We start from the raw sequence: 12,606 nt of genomic DNA on the forward strand, positions 1-12,606 counted from the left end.
AGTCAGAAGTAATTTTGGGTTTGTATTACTGTACACATAGATTCGAAAAAGTTGTCAAAAACAAATATATAACAAATAAATGTTATCAAAGGCAAGATAAGTTACTTTTCTACGTAACTGGATATATTTTTCGTGTTTATATTTAATGTAACATGTTTATTCAGCTCGAAAAACATACAGTGTTTACTGATGTATTGGAAAATTCAAGATGGCGCCTCACTCCCTCTTTAACACGGTAAGTTTGGGAAAAGGTGTTATAAATAAAAAACTAGAAAAATACTATTAAAAACCCGCCGAATATATGTCAAGCTATGTCACGGTAACATATATTGAGCGAGTTTTTAACAGGATTTTATCCAGTTTTTTATTTATAACACCTTTTCCCAAACTTACAATGTTAAAGACCGAGTCAGACGCCATCTTGAATTTTCCAATACATCGGTAAACACAGTATGTTTTTCGAGTTGAATAAACATGTTACATTGATTAAAAACACGAAAAATATATCCAGTTACGTAGAAAAGTAACTTATCTTGCATTTGATAAGATTTATTTGTTATATATTTGTTTTTTGACAACTTTTTCGAATCTATGTGTACAGTAATACAAACCCGTAATTTTTATGGAAAATTGGGTAAAACTGCATTTTTCTTAGACGTTAAAAAGTAAACAGTGAAGAGCTCACATACAGGGGCCATAACTCGGAATGGATATTTTAAATTGAATTTCATGACGTAGTCTATAGTGATAGACTTTTTCTTTTACTAAAAACACAATAGCAGTTGTTCTACTCGACTTTTCGTAATTTTTGGATATATTACTATTTTCGATACGACAATTAAATACCTTTTATTGTTTTTGCTTATAACGACGGGTTAACGTCATATAAAAAAAAATCCGATTTGTCGATTCTATCTTAACACGCACTAATATGTTTTATATATTAAAAAAATAGTTTTAGGTTTGTATTGCTATACATAGGCACCGCCAAAAGAGGCCGCAAAATCAAGTTGTTGCTGTTTTTTAAAACGAAATTACATTTATTAAAATCCATTATTTCTGAGTAACTTTTTTTTTTCCAGAAAGATAAAACCCTGAATTTTATCATATAGAAAACAGAATAATGTAAAACTTTTTATACTATTTTTAATTAAATTTTAAATGTTAAATTTTCCCCAAAATTAAAACAATTGACATTTTTTTTCTTGCACAAAAAACGTACATAAATATTTAAAAAAAAAGGTTTTTGAAATAATTAATTTATTTATTTATTGTCTAACTAAGATTTAGGATGATTTTATAAGAGAATATGCAAAAATATTATAATATAAGTACCTGGATTTCAAATAATTCCACTTATTCATATATGTAACCAGTTATTTCGCGTCGATCTAGAGTCTAGATCGACACTGTTTACGTTTGCGTTTGATAAGAAGCAAACTATGGAAGACCAAACAGGCCAAAAAGACTTATTTTTCAGTGACGAAAATTTCAATGTATTATTAAGCTGAGGCTGGCCAGTACCAGATGGGTGACCATTTGTATGAGTTTAGTTTTTAATGTGTATGTGTGTGGGGGCCAGGCTCCCCAAAATGGGAGGGGGGGGCAATTTAAAGCAGAATAAAAAAAAATTATTTCAGCGCGTTTGGTCCACCGTAGTCGAAAGGCGGCAAACGTTTTCAAACGGGATCGAAAAAAAATGATGCTATTTTTAACACAAAGGGCACAATATTTATCGAATTTTTTTTTTTGGTATCGATTCTTCAAAGCATGCCCTGTTTAATAATGGTCATGCAACTCATGCATTATTCGGCTCGCTAAAAAAAAATTGTTAATTTATTTATCAAAGATTTTAAAATGGCTTTTTTCGTATAAATATTAAAGAAAAAAAATTTTTTTGTTTTGCTTAACTTAAATTAATTATTTTACTTAACATATTCACCGAATTTCACACATCAAAACTCAAAAGCGGGATAATTAAACACAATCGAAGTTCTGATATTCAGACGTCAAAATAAGGTATGCAAACAATTTTTTTTTTTTAATCTATAATTCTGTCCCTTACAACAACACAATATGTTGTGTTAAGTTTCAGATGATTATTTTAAGCATATTTGTTCCCACTTCAAAACAAGGGGAGGTTTTGTAAACAAATATATATATATATATATATATATATATATATATATACTAGCAATCGGTGCCCGGCGTTGCCCAGGTGTTTTGAGGTTAATGCTGAGAAAAAAAAACGGTCAATTTTTTAAAACTTTGACCCCTATTATGACCTCTTAACATTTATTGTTTAGGGATCAAGTAAAGTTAATAAGTTAGATCCATGTCCAAGGAATCTATATCTAAAATATCACGTGTTTACTGTTTAGACCCAAAATTGTAGGAGGAGTTTGGTAGAGTTCTCAAAGGTCAAATCGTTGAATAGTGACCACTTAATCGCCAAATTTCTGTCGAAAACTGATCACATCGATTTTCCCAAATCTCAGTACCCTGTATATCAAATTTCGAATCTCTAGGCTTAAAATTGACAGAGTTTTAGCGTAGGGAAATGCACACAGACACACAGACACACACAGACACTTATATATATATATATATATATATATATATATATATATATATATATAAACATGTGTGTGGCATCCGTCAGTCGAAACGACTATGGATCAGCAGCGCCGTATTAAGATGTTGTTATAAACATAAACATCATATATAAGGATAATAGTACGCCATATATATAACAAAAGACCATTATTTACTCAAGTGAAAGGAAAACCCGGGGGAACTTTACCCAAAAATAAATCTATATTTTTTTTGTGTGTAATGATAGTCTTATAAGCGAGTAATTAATAATTCAGACATCTTGATTCTTAACCAAACAGAAAGTTCAAGTAGGGGGAGTTCCCTTTTTTTTGATAGCGAGGCCAAATTTCGCGAATTTGGCCTTTTTTTAAAGCAGTTTGGCCTTCAAAATTTCTGTTTGGCCTTTTTCTTCACCGATGAAATCTGGAGACGCAACGGGAATTTTCGGCAAAAAAATGTTGTTACTATGCACATCTATGTAATGAAATACAATTTATGGCAAAATTTCAGGAAAAACTAATGGATGGTTATCTCGCAATAGTCCGGACAATTCGCTAAATTATCTCGTCAAAACCTTAAATCTCGAATTTTTGTGCATTTTTTTGGGGGGGGGGGCTAATTTGGCATAATAGTGTCCATTTAATAGTATTATCTTGAAAAAATAAAAAAATAAGGAAAATTACCAAAAAAAACAAACAAGAACAACAAAAGTGTGCCGTATTTTTAAAAGTTTTATTGCGTTGTTTTTATTTGCTTTTTTTTATTTCATCGGTGAAGAAAATGGCCAAACAGAAATTTTGAAGGCCAAACTGCTTTTAAAAAAGGCCAAATTCGCGAAATTTGGCCTCGCTATAAAAAAAAAAGAAGGGAACTCCCCCTACTTGAACTTTCTGTTTAATTTCGCTTGTAGCGTTGATGTTTTTCTTTTTTCGCTATAAAAAAATAACTACTTGATGAAATTACGTGATTTTTTCTGTAGGAAAACTTTATCCCATGACGAGTACGTACAATATATTTTTTTTTAAATATTTCCATTTTTTAATGTCAATGGAAAACTGCACAAGTACCCAAACCCGAAATGTAAAGACCACGAGTGAATGCGCGTTTTTTTTTTTTTTAGTTTAGTTTCATAATGGCGGCCGTGATGTCGAGGGTTCGATTGTTAGATTGTAAGTTAGTTTCGTATTTTTGTAATTTGTAAATCGCAAGTTAGGAAAAAATTAAACCCTTCCAAGATGGACAATAAATAAAGCCATAATATTTTATGGTAAAGTTAAGAGCCTACGAACCATAGTTTTTTAGGAGATGTGATTATTGGATCAACCAATCAGAAATCGTCTGTGGCACACACATCTCTGTTTTTATAGATATACTAGCAATCGGTGCCCGGCGTTGCCCAGGTGTTTTGAGGTTAATGCTGAGAAAAAAAAAACGGTCAATTTTTTAAAACTTTGACCCCTATTATGACCTCTTAACATTTATTGTTTAGGGATCAAGTAAAGTTAATAAGTTAGATCCATGTCCAAGGAATCTATATCTAAAATATCACGTGTTTACTGTTTAGACCCAAAATTGTAGGAGGAGTTTGGTAGAGTTCTCAAAGGTCAAATCGTTGAATAGTGACCACTTAATCGCCAAATTTCTGTCGAAAACTGATCACATCGATTTTCCCAAATCTCAGTACCCTGTATATCAAATTTCGAATCTCTAGGCTTAAAATTGACAGAGTTTTAGCGTAGGGAAATGCACACAGACACACAGACACACACAGACACTTATATATATATATATATATATATATATATATATATAAACATGTGTGTGGCATCCGTCAGTCGAAACGACTATGGATCAGCAGCGCCGTATTAAGATGTTGTTATAAACATAAACATCATATATAAGGATAATAGTACGCCATATATATAACAAAAGACCATTATTTACTCAAGTGAAAGGAAAACCCGGGGGAACTTTACCCAAAAATAAATCTATATTTTTTTTGTGTGTAATGATAGTCTTATAAGCGAGTAATTAATAATTCAGACATCTTGATTCTTAACCAAACAGAAAGTTCAAGTAGAGGGAGTTCCCTTTTTTTTGATAGCGAGGCCAAATTTCGCGAATTTGGCCTTTTTTTAAAGCAGTTTGGCCTTCAAAATTTCTGTTTGGCCTTTTTCTTCACCGATGAAATCTGGAGACGCAACGGGAATTTTCGGCAAAAAAATGTTGTTACTATGCACATCTATGTAATGAAATACAATTTATGGCAAAATTTCAGGAAAAACTAATGGATGGTTATCTCGCAATAGTCCGGACAATTCGCTAAATTATCTCGTCAAAACCTTAAATCTCGAATTTTTGTGCATTTTTTTTGGGGGGGGGGCTAATTTGGCATAATAGTGTCCATTTAATAGTATTATCTTGAAAAAATAAAAAAATAAGGAAAATTACCAAAAAAAACAAACAAGAACAACAAAAGTGTGCCGTATTTTTAAAAGTTTTATTGCGTTGTTTTTATTTGCTTTTTTTTATTTCATCGGTGAAGAAAATGGCCAAACAGAAATTTTGAAGGCCAAACTGCTTTTAAAAAAGGCCAAATTCGCGAAATTTGGCCTCGCTATAAAAAAAAAAGAAGGGAACTCCCCCTACTTGAACTTTCTGTTTAATTTCGCTTGTAGCGTTGATGTTTTTCTTTTTTCGCTATAAAAAAATAACTACTTGATGAAATTACGTGATTTTTTCTGTAGGAAAACTTTATCCCATGACGAGTACGTACAATATATTTTTTTTTAAATATTTCCATTTTTTAATGTCAATGGAAAACTGCACAAGTACCCAAACCCGAAATGTAAAGACCACGAGTGAATGCGCGTTTTTTTTTTTTTTAGTTTAGTTTCATAATGGCGGCCGTGATGTCGAGGGTTCGATTGTTAGATTGTAAGTTAGTTTCGTATTTTTGTAATTTGTAAATCGCAAGTTAGGAAAAAATTAAACCCTTCCAAGATGGACAATAAATAAAGCCATAATATTTTATGGTAAAGTTAAGAGCCTACGAACCATAGTTTTTTAGGAGATGTGATTATTGGATCAACCAATCAGAAATCGTCTGTGGCACACACATCTCTGTTTTTATAGCTATATAGAAGATAGATAGATATAGATATAGATAGATAGATAGATATATATAGATATATATATATATATATATATATATATATATCGTTTATGAAAAATAAGTACACCGTTATAAAGTTCATTCTTCTCTTAATAATCGCTGAAAATTTCGTATTGACCTGATTTTTGGTAGATTTTTAAAAAGACGGTCCATCAAAAAGTACTGACCTGCCCCCCCCCCCCAGTTTTGGCGGTGCGGTGCCTTTGCCTAGCTATACACATAGATTCGAAAAAATTGTCCAAAAACAAATATATAACAAATAAATGTTACCAAAGGCAAGATAAGTTACTTTTCTACTTAACTGGATATTTTTTTTAGTGTTTTTTATTTAATGTAACATGTTTATTCAGCTCGAAGAACATACAGTGTTTACCGATGTATTTGAAAAATGCAAATGGCGGGAGACTCTGTTGAACATGGTAAGTTTGGGAAAATGAGTTGAAAATAAAAAGATACACAAAATACTGTTAAAAACCTACCAAATATAGGTCATATATGTATATTGAGCGAATTTCTAACAGTATTTTGTATATTTTTTATTTTTAACTCATTTTTCTAAACTTACTGTGTTCAACAGAGAATTTTTGGAGCAGAATAAACATGTTACATTATATAAAAATACTAAAAAGTATTCAGTTAGGTAGAAAAGTAACTTATCTTGCCTTTGGTAACATTTATTTGTTATATATTTGTTCGAATCCATGTGTACAGTAATACAAACCCTAAAAGCTTTTTATGGTCAAATAATTTACGCACCTGAAGTGCATATTTACCCAATAAACGTTATACTTACGTGTCTCCTATATTTCTTTTTTGTCAGTTTTACAGAAATAAAAAAACAACAACAAAAAAAAATAAATAATAATAACGATTTCGTAAGCAATCGTTTCAATCCCAAAATCCAAGATGGTGACTAAAAAGCTCCGCAGAAAATTAATGAAAAATGAAATTTATTAATCTCATCGTAAATTAAAGCTAAAACTATTTAAATTATATTTATTTTGAAAATTCTAGTCAAACCGATTTCCATATTTATAAGAGATTGTGAAACTGTTTCTGCGGGCCTGTTGGAAAACCGGTGGAGACTCCAGTCGGATTAAAACGAAAATAAAAAGAAACGTTCAACAACTCATAAAAAAAAATAATCATAACAATAATAATAATATGGTCAGTGTGTGTGGCACTGTGGCAGTGTGCACTGGCTGTCAAACCTCCAAAGGACGTTTATTCCGAAAGTCGTTCTTAACGGGGGGGGGGTATTCCGAAAGCTGTTCTTAACATGGAGATAGGGGGGGGGGGCATTCCGAAAGCCATGGGGATGGTGGAAATGTTTATTCCGAAAGCCATTCTTAACATGGGGAAGGTTGGCGGTGTTTATTCTGAAAGCCGTTCTTAACATGAGAAAGTTAGAGGTGTTTATTCCGAAAGCCGTTTTTTAAAAAGGTGAGGTTGGGAGGTCTATATTCTGAAAGGCCTTTTGTTATTTTCCACCTCCCGTAATCAACTTCTTAAAGGTAAGTCTTCGGGGTAGTCCCTCAGTGCACTTGCCACTTCACTAATATTTTTTTTTTTTTTACATGGGGGTCACCACTTATCAAGACCCGAAGCCCACTCAGGGGTAAGGGTTATTGCGTGTACAGTAATCAATGAGATAGTATTGTAGTAATCATTAGTATTGGGGGTTTTGATAGAGTGTCTTACTTAAGGGGGCGGTTTGTCAGGAGTTTGTTTATGTTGGACTTGAAGACGTCCAAGTTGTAGTAAGGTGGGAAACAGGCAAGCGGCAGAGAGTTCCACTGGCGTGCAGTTCGAAGAAAGAAGCTTTGCTCATGGAATCTACGTTTGGATTTAGTCACAGATAAAGAGTAGGGAAAATTATTGACAGTAGTTTCAGCCAGACGGGTGTTTCTCGTGAAAGATTGGCGAGAGGAGAGAGAATTAGAGAGAACTTTGTCATTTACGGCCTTTGATGTGTTGCCATAGATGGTCGTGTCATCAACATAGATGTCAACGAATGATTTAAGTATGTGTTTTGGGAGATCATTGATGTAGATCAGAAAGAGAGTTGGGCCCAGGATGGACCCCTGGGGGACTCCAGCATTAATACAGTGGGCCTCTGATTTCTGCCTATCAACCACTACTCTTATGAACCTATCAGAGAGAAATGATTTAATGATTGAGAAAACGTTTCCAGTAATACCGTAGCTAGAAATCTTGTGAAGTAGAGCCTTATACCATACCTTATCGAAGGCCTTTGATATGTCAAGAGCAATTGCCCTGGAAAGGAAACCTTTGTCAAGAGATTCACTAATCCTATGTGATATAACCATTAGCACATCTGCTGTAGATCTTGCAGAACGGAAACCATATTGCATGTCACTAAGAAGGTTGCTTCTGTTGAGGTGGTTGACTACTTCTTTATTTAATATGGATTCCAGCAACTTACTCATGACACACAGGAAACTTATTGGTCTGTACTGAGAGGGAGATGACTTTTCACCTGAATTCTTAAATACAGGGCATACTGATGAGGTTTTCCAGGGTGTTGGAAAGCACTTCTCCTTAAGGCAACGCTTAAATGGTTTTGTAAGTATGGGGGCAAGTTCTGATTGTAGCTTTTTCAGCACTATAACTGGAATGCAATCAGGGCCAGTTGCTTTACTGGAATCAAGGTTCTTGATTAGCTTGGCGACCTCACGCACAGATATTTGTATGTTGCATAGCGTGTTATCTGTTATAGGAGGAAATACAGGGAGTTGATGGTCATTGTCGCATAGGGTAGAATTAGCTGCACAGTTCTTGGCAAATAGTCTGGTCTTGTCTGATGCTGACGAGATTTTGCCAGTAGTATTTTCTATTCGTTCATTAAAGCCTTTATTCAAGGTAAACATGTCTTTTGTTCTCACTACACAATTTAATGCATTAATCAAAAAAAAAATATATGGACAAATTCCTAATCATCTGGATATCTCTCCTAGCACAAACAAAACATTTAAACATTGGCTTCGGACTATATCGTCTCTCATACAAAGAATAACCACCGAGAACACAACTGATATTGACAGGTTGGACATTTTGATAAATCATGTTTCTCCCGACGTATATGAATACATCGCAGAACATACGATGTATGCCTCTGCTCTGAATCATCTCAGTGATTTATATATAAAACCCACTAACAAAATTTTTACTAGACATACGTTGTCAACTCGAAGACAAAAAGATGATGAAAACATCGATGAATACGTAGAATCGTTACTGTTGTTAGCTAAAGATTGTGACTTTCAGGAAAACAGAGATGCTTTCATTACTGGTTTACGTTCCAACTCTATCTGGCAGAGATTGCTTGAGAACAGAACACTTGATTTAAATATGGCCATCGACCAAGCTAGAGCTATTTATTCAGCACAGGCCACTCGAGGATTAGGGTTAAAGAGTGTACAGTAGAAATTGGACAATATAGTAATCGTTAATAATGGAAATTCGGTTAATTTGTTAACTTATATGGAACAGTGCATCAAAAACTTGTTTACATTAGACTTGAAAGCAACCATATTGTAGTTAGCTGGAAAGCAGGAAAATGGAAGACAGTTCCATAGGCGTGCAGTTCTAAGAAAGAAGCTTTGTTCATGGAATAACGTTTAGGTTTAGGCACAGATAAAGAGTGGGGGAAATTAGTGGTAGTGTTTTTAGCTAGACGAGTGTTTCTCATGAAAGTTTGGAGAAGGGGACCATAGATTGGAGCTCAGCCGAGCACTTGCCATGAAAATAACGATAAAGCAGAGACAAACTCGCAACATCTCTTCAGTGAGATAGAGATTGCAGAGAAGAGAAAAGGACATCCCCTATGAGGCCACAAAGTCTATTTTGAACTCTCTCAAGGAAGGATGTCCTTTCTACCAGCTCCTGTCCAGATGTGGCAGTAGTACTCCATACTTGGACGTACCTGGCTCTTATATATAGATAGAGAATTGCATCAGCAGTGAGATATCTACTGGATCGATAGAAGAATCCCACCATTTTTCCAGTGACCTTGGCAACGGATTTGATGTACATGTTCCATTTCAGATCAGGAGTAAAGGTCAACCCAAGAAGCTTGTCAAAACATAAGGCCTCCCCAAGACGAGAGCCATTCATTTCAATTGATGCCAGATGGGGATCAGAGCGTTGATGATGTAAAGATAAAAGCTTGGTTTTAGATGCATTAAAAGTAACAAGCCACCTCTTTCCCCATTGTACCACTTGCTCTAGATCAGAGGAGAGAGAATCAGAGGAAACTTGGTCGTTTACGGTCTTAGATGTGCTACCATAGATAGTAGTGTCATCAGTATAAATGATTTAATAATTGAGAAACCATCTCCAGTTATACCGTAGCTGGAAATCTTGTGAAGTAGGCCTTTATGCTATACCTTATCGAAGGCCTTTGATATGTCAAGAACAATTGCCCTAGAAAAGAAGCCTTTGTTGAGAAATTCACTAATCCTATGAGATATAACCGTTAGCACATCTGCTGTAGATCTTGCAGAGCGGAAACCATATTGTGTGTCATTAAGAAGGTTGTTTCTGTTGAGATGGTTGACTACTTCTTTATTTAATATGGATTCCAGCAACTTACTCATGACACACAGGAGACTTATTGGTCTGTACTGAGAGGGAGATGACTTATCACCTGAATTCTTAAATACAGGGCATACTGATGAGGTTTTCCATGGTGTTGGAAAGTACTTCTCTTTAAGGCAATGCTTAAACAGTTTTGTAAGTATGAGGGCAAGTTCTGGTTTAAGCTTTTTCAACACTATCATTGAAATGCCGTCAGTATGACCTTCACCTTCACCGAGGTGCACGACTTATATGACCTTCACCTTCACCGAGGTGCAAAAAAAAACAACTTCTTAATCAACCGTTAACGCACGTGTCACTGTAACATCCAATGACAACAACAACAACCTTCTCACTCGACCTACCTTTTATACCACTATCTCAATCCCTCCTCTTGCGCATGAAGAGGTCTAATGCGCCCGGAGATTTCTGACAACCTCAAGACTTCTGCTTATAAAAACCCAAGTTTTGTTGTCGCGCATGCCTACACAAGACACAAACACGTGGGCGTTTGTTTTATTGGTAAGTACTACACTCCCCCCTGATCTGATGATCACATAGAGTGCACTCCGGGGGTGGCCTCTTAGTTCACTGGCTTCTGCGAAGGGTGGTATTTACAATCTCGGATTCAGGTTCTGGTTCTGGATCTGGTTCTGGTTCTGGTTCTGATCCTGCCTGATCAGACGAACTACAACTACCACTCTCTTGCTCGGTGACCTCACTTATCAGCAGCTCATCATCTGATGATTCATCGCTTTCTGTAGTTGTGGGATGTACTTCACTAGCTGGGCGAAGATCGCGCACATGGCATGGGGTTCCATCAACAAGGACCGACTGCTGACTGACCACTCCAGATATTTGTCCTCGCTTGAACTTGGTGGTGCACCGGTTTCCAGGGTGTCTTACCCAAACTGGATCCCCTATCTTGTATTTGTCATGACTCTCCTCGTCGATTGGCTGGACAGTGTCAATGCCCTTTATCCTAACATGGTATGTGTGTATGGCATTGGCTGGTGCTGTTGTTAGTGTCTTCCCATCCTTTGGTGTGATGTTATACCAATACGTGGCCTCCGTAATAGTGCATTGCTTTCTGGCAGCAATTCTCTTGATGCTGCAATGGCTCCTCTCAGCAATGCCATTCCCTGATGGCACATGAGCACATCGCAGTCGTAGTCGGACACCCCACTCATTCAACAACTGCCGAACTTGGTGGCTACAAAAAGCAACATCGTTGTCCGTCAATATCTCTTACGGAGCACCTTGTTCAGAAAAGATAGGTGACAGTTGGCGGACAACATTCACTGAGTCCTGCCTGGTCATTTTCCCCCACACCACAAAACGAGTAGGTCCACAGTCGATAAGGGTTAGAAAGGGCTTACCACTGTAATGGGTAATATCCATCGCTACTCGTTGCCACACATGCTCAACCTCCAATCGCCCTTTCTGCCATTGCTCAGGTGCAGGATTGATAGACTGGCATGCCTCAGAGTGCTTGATGATCTGCCTAACATCTGCCCTTGTCACTGCCGGGTCCACATGCCTCGCAAAATACAGAGTTCTTTTGATACCTGGATGTCCACTCTGCACATGAATTCTTTGTATTTGGCATGAGCTAATCGCGCCAACTGCGCAAGATCGAGCAGTGAACTCTACGCCTGTCTTCACAGCTTCATACCATTTGTGAGGCACACGGGTTAGTTGGTCTGCACGATTACAGTGTGATGCCACGAGCGTTGCACTCACTGACAGGTCATACTCCGATACCAGACTCTTCAAGGTGTTTAGCCTCCGCTGGATTAACATCTCACTAGCTGCCTTTGTGCGGACTCTCGTTCGTCCCGAAAGAGTGTCGGACACCCAGTGGTAGACGCAGAGAGAATCTGTGTACAAGCGCAACTTCTTTGACTTCCATTGCAGTGCCAGATTAAAACCCTTCACAACAGTATCCAGTTCCGCCAGATTGATGTGTTGAGCATCAATCACGGGTCGCAGCCAGCACGCGTCTTCAATTACGTTTCCACGTTGCTCCAATAACACTCCCCATGCCAAAGAACTAGTGTCAACCCACACATTCACAATGTCCCCATCGACACACCATTCTCCACGGGCAGGGTCCTCCTTGTCAACTCTCTCTAGAGTTTCTGTCGTCATCAGAGTTAGAAGAGCATCATCAGATACATCATCCCAACCTGTAGTTACTAAACTTGTCCTGCGTTTGATGATGCCCACAGCTGCTC

General features: G+C 36.5%; 1 protein-coding gene across 1 annotated transcript in view; it reads right to left on the bottom strand.

Moving 5' to 3' along the window:
- Nucleotides 1-6,708, bottom strand: part of LOC145270779 (uncharacterized) — a 118,793-nt gene extending 112,085 nt beyond the window's left edge. The window contains exon 1 of the mRNA XM_080126374.1: nucleotides 6,564-6,708. The gene's annotated coding sequence lies outside the window, so the exon portion shown is untranslated. The remainder of the gene's footprint in view (nucleotides 1-6,563) is intronic.
- Between the last annotated feature and the right edge of the window lie 5,898 nt (nucleotides 6,709-12,606).

Source organism: Euprymna scolopes, chromosome 46 (assembly GCF_053919585.1).
Source record: "Euprymna scolopes isolate OS-2025 chromosome 46, ASM5391958v1, whole genome shotgun sequence".
NCBI classification, from domain to species: Eukaryota; Metazoa; Mollusca; class Cephalopoda; order Sepiida; family Sepiolidae; genus Euprymna; species Euprymna scolopes.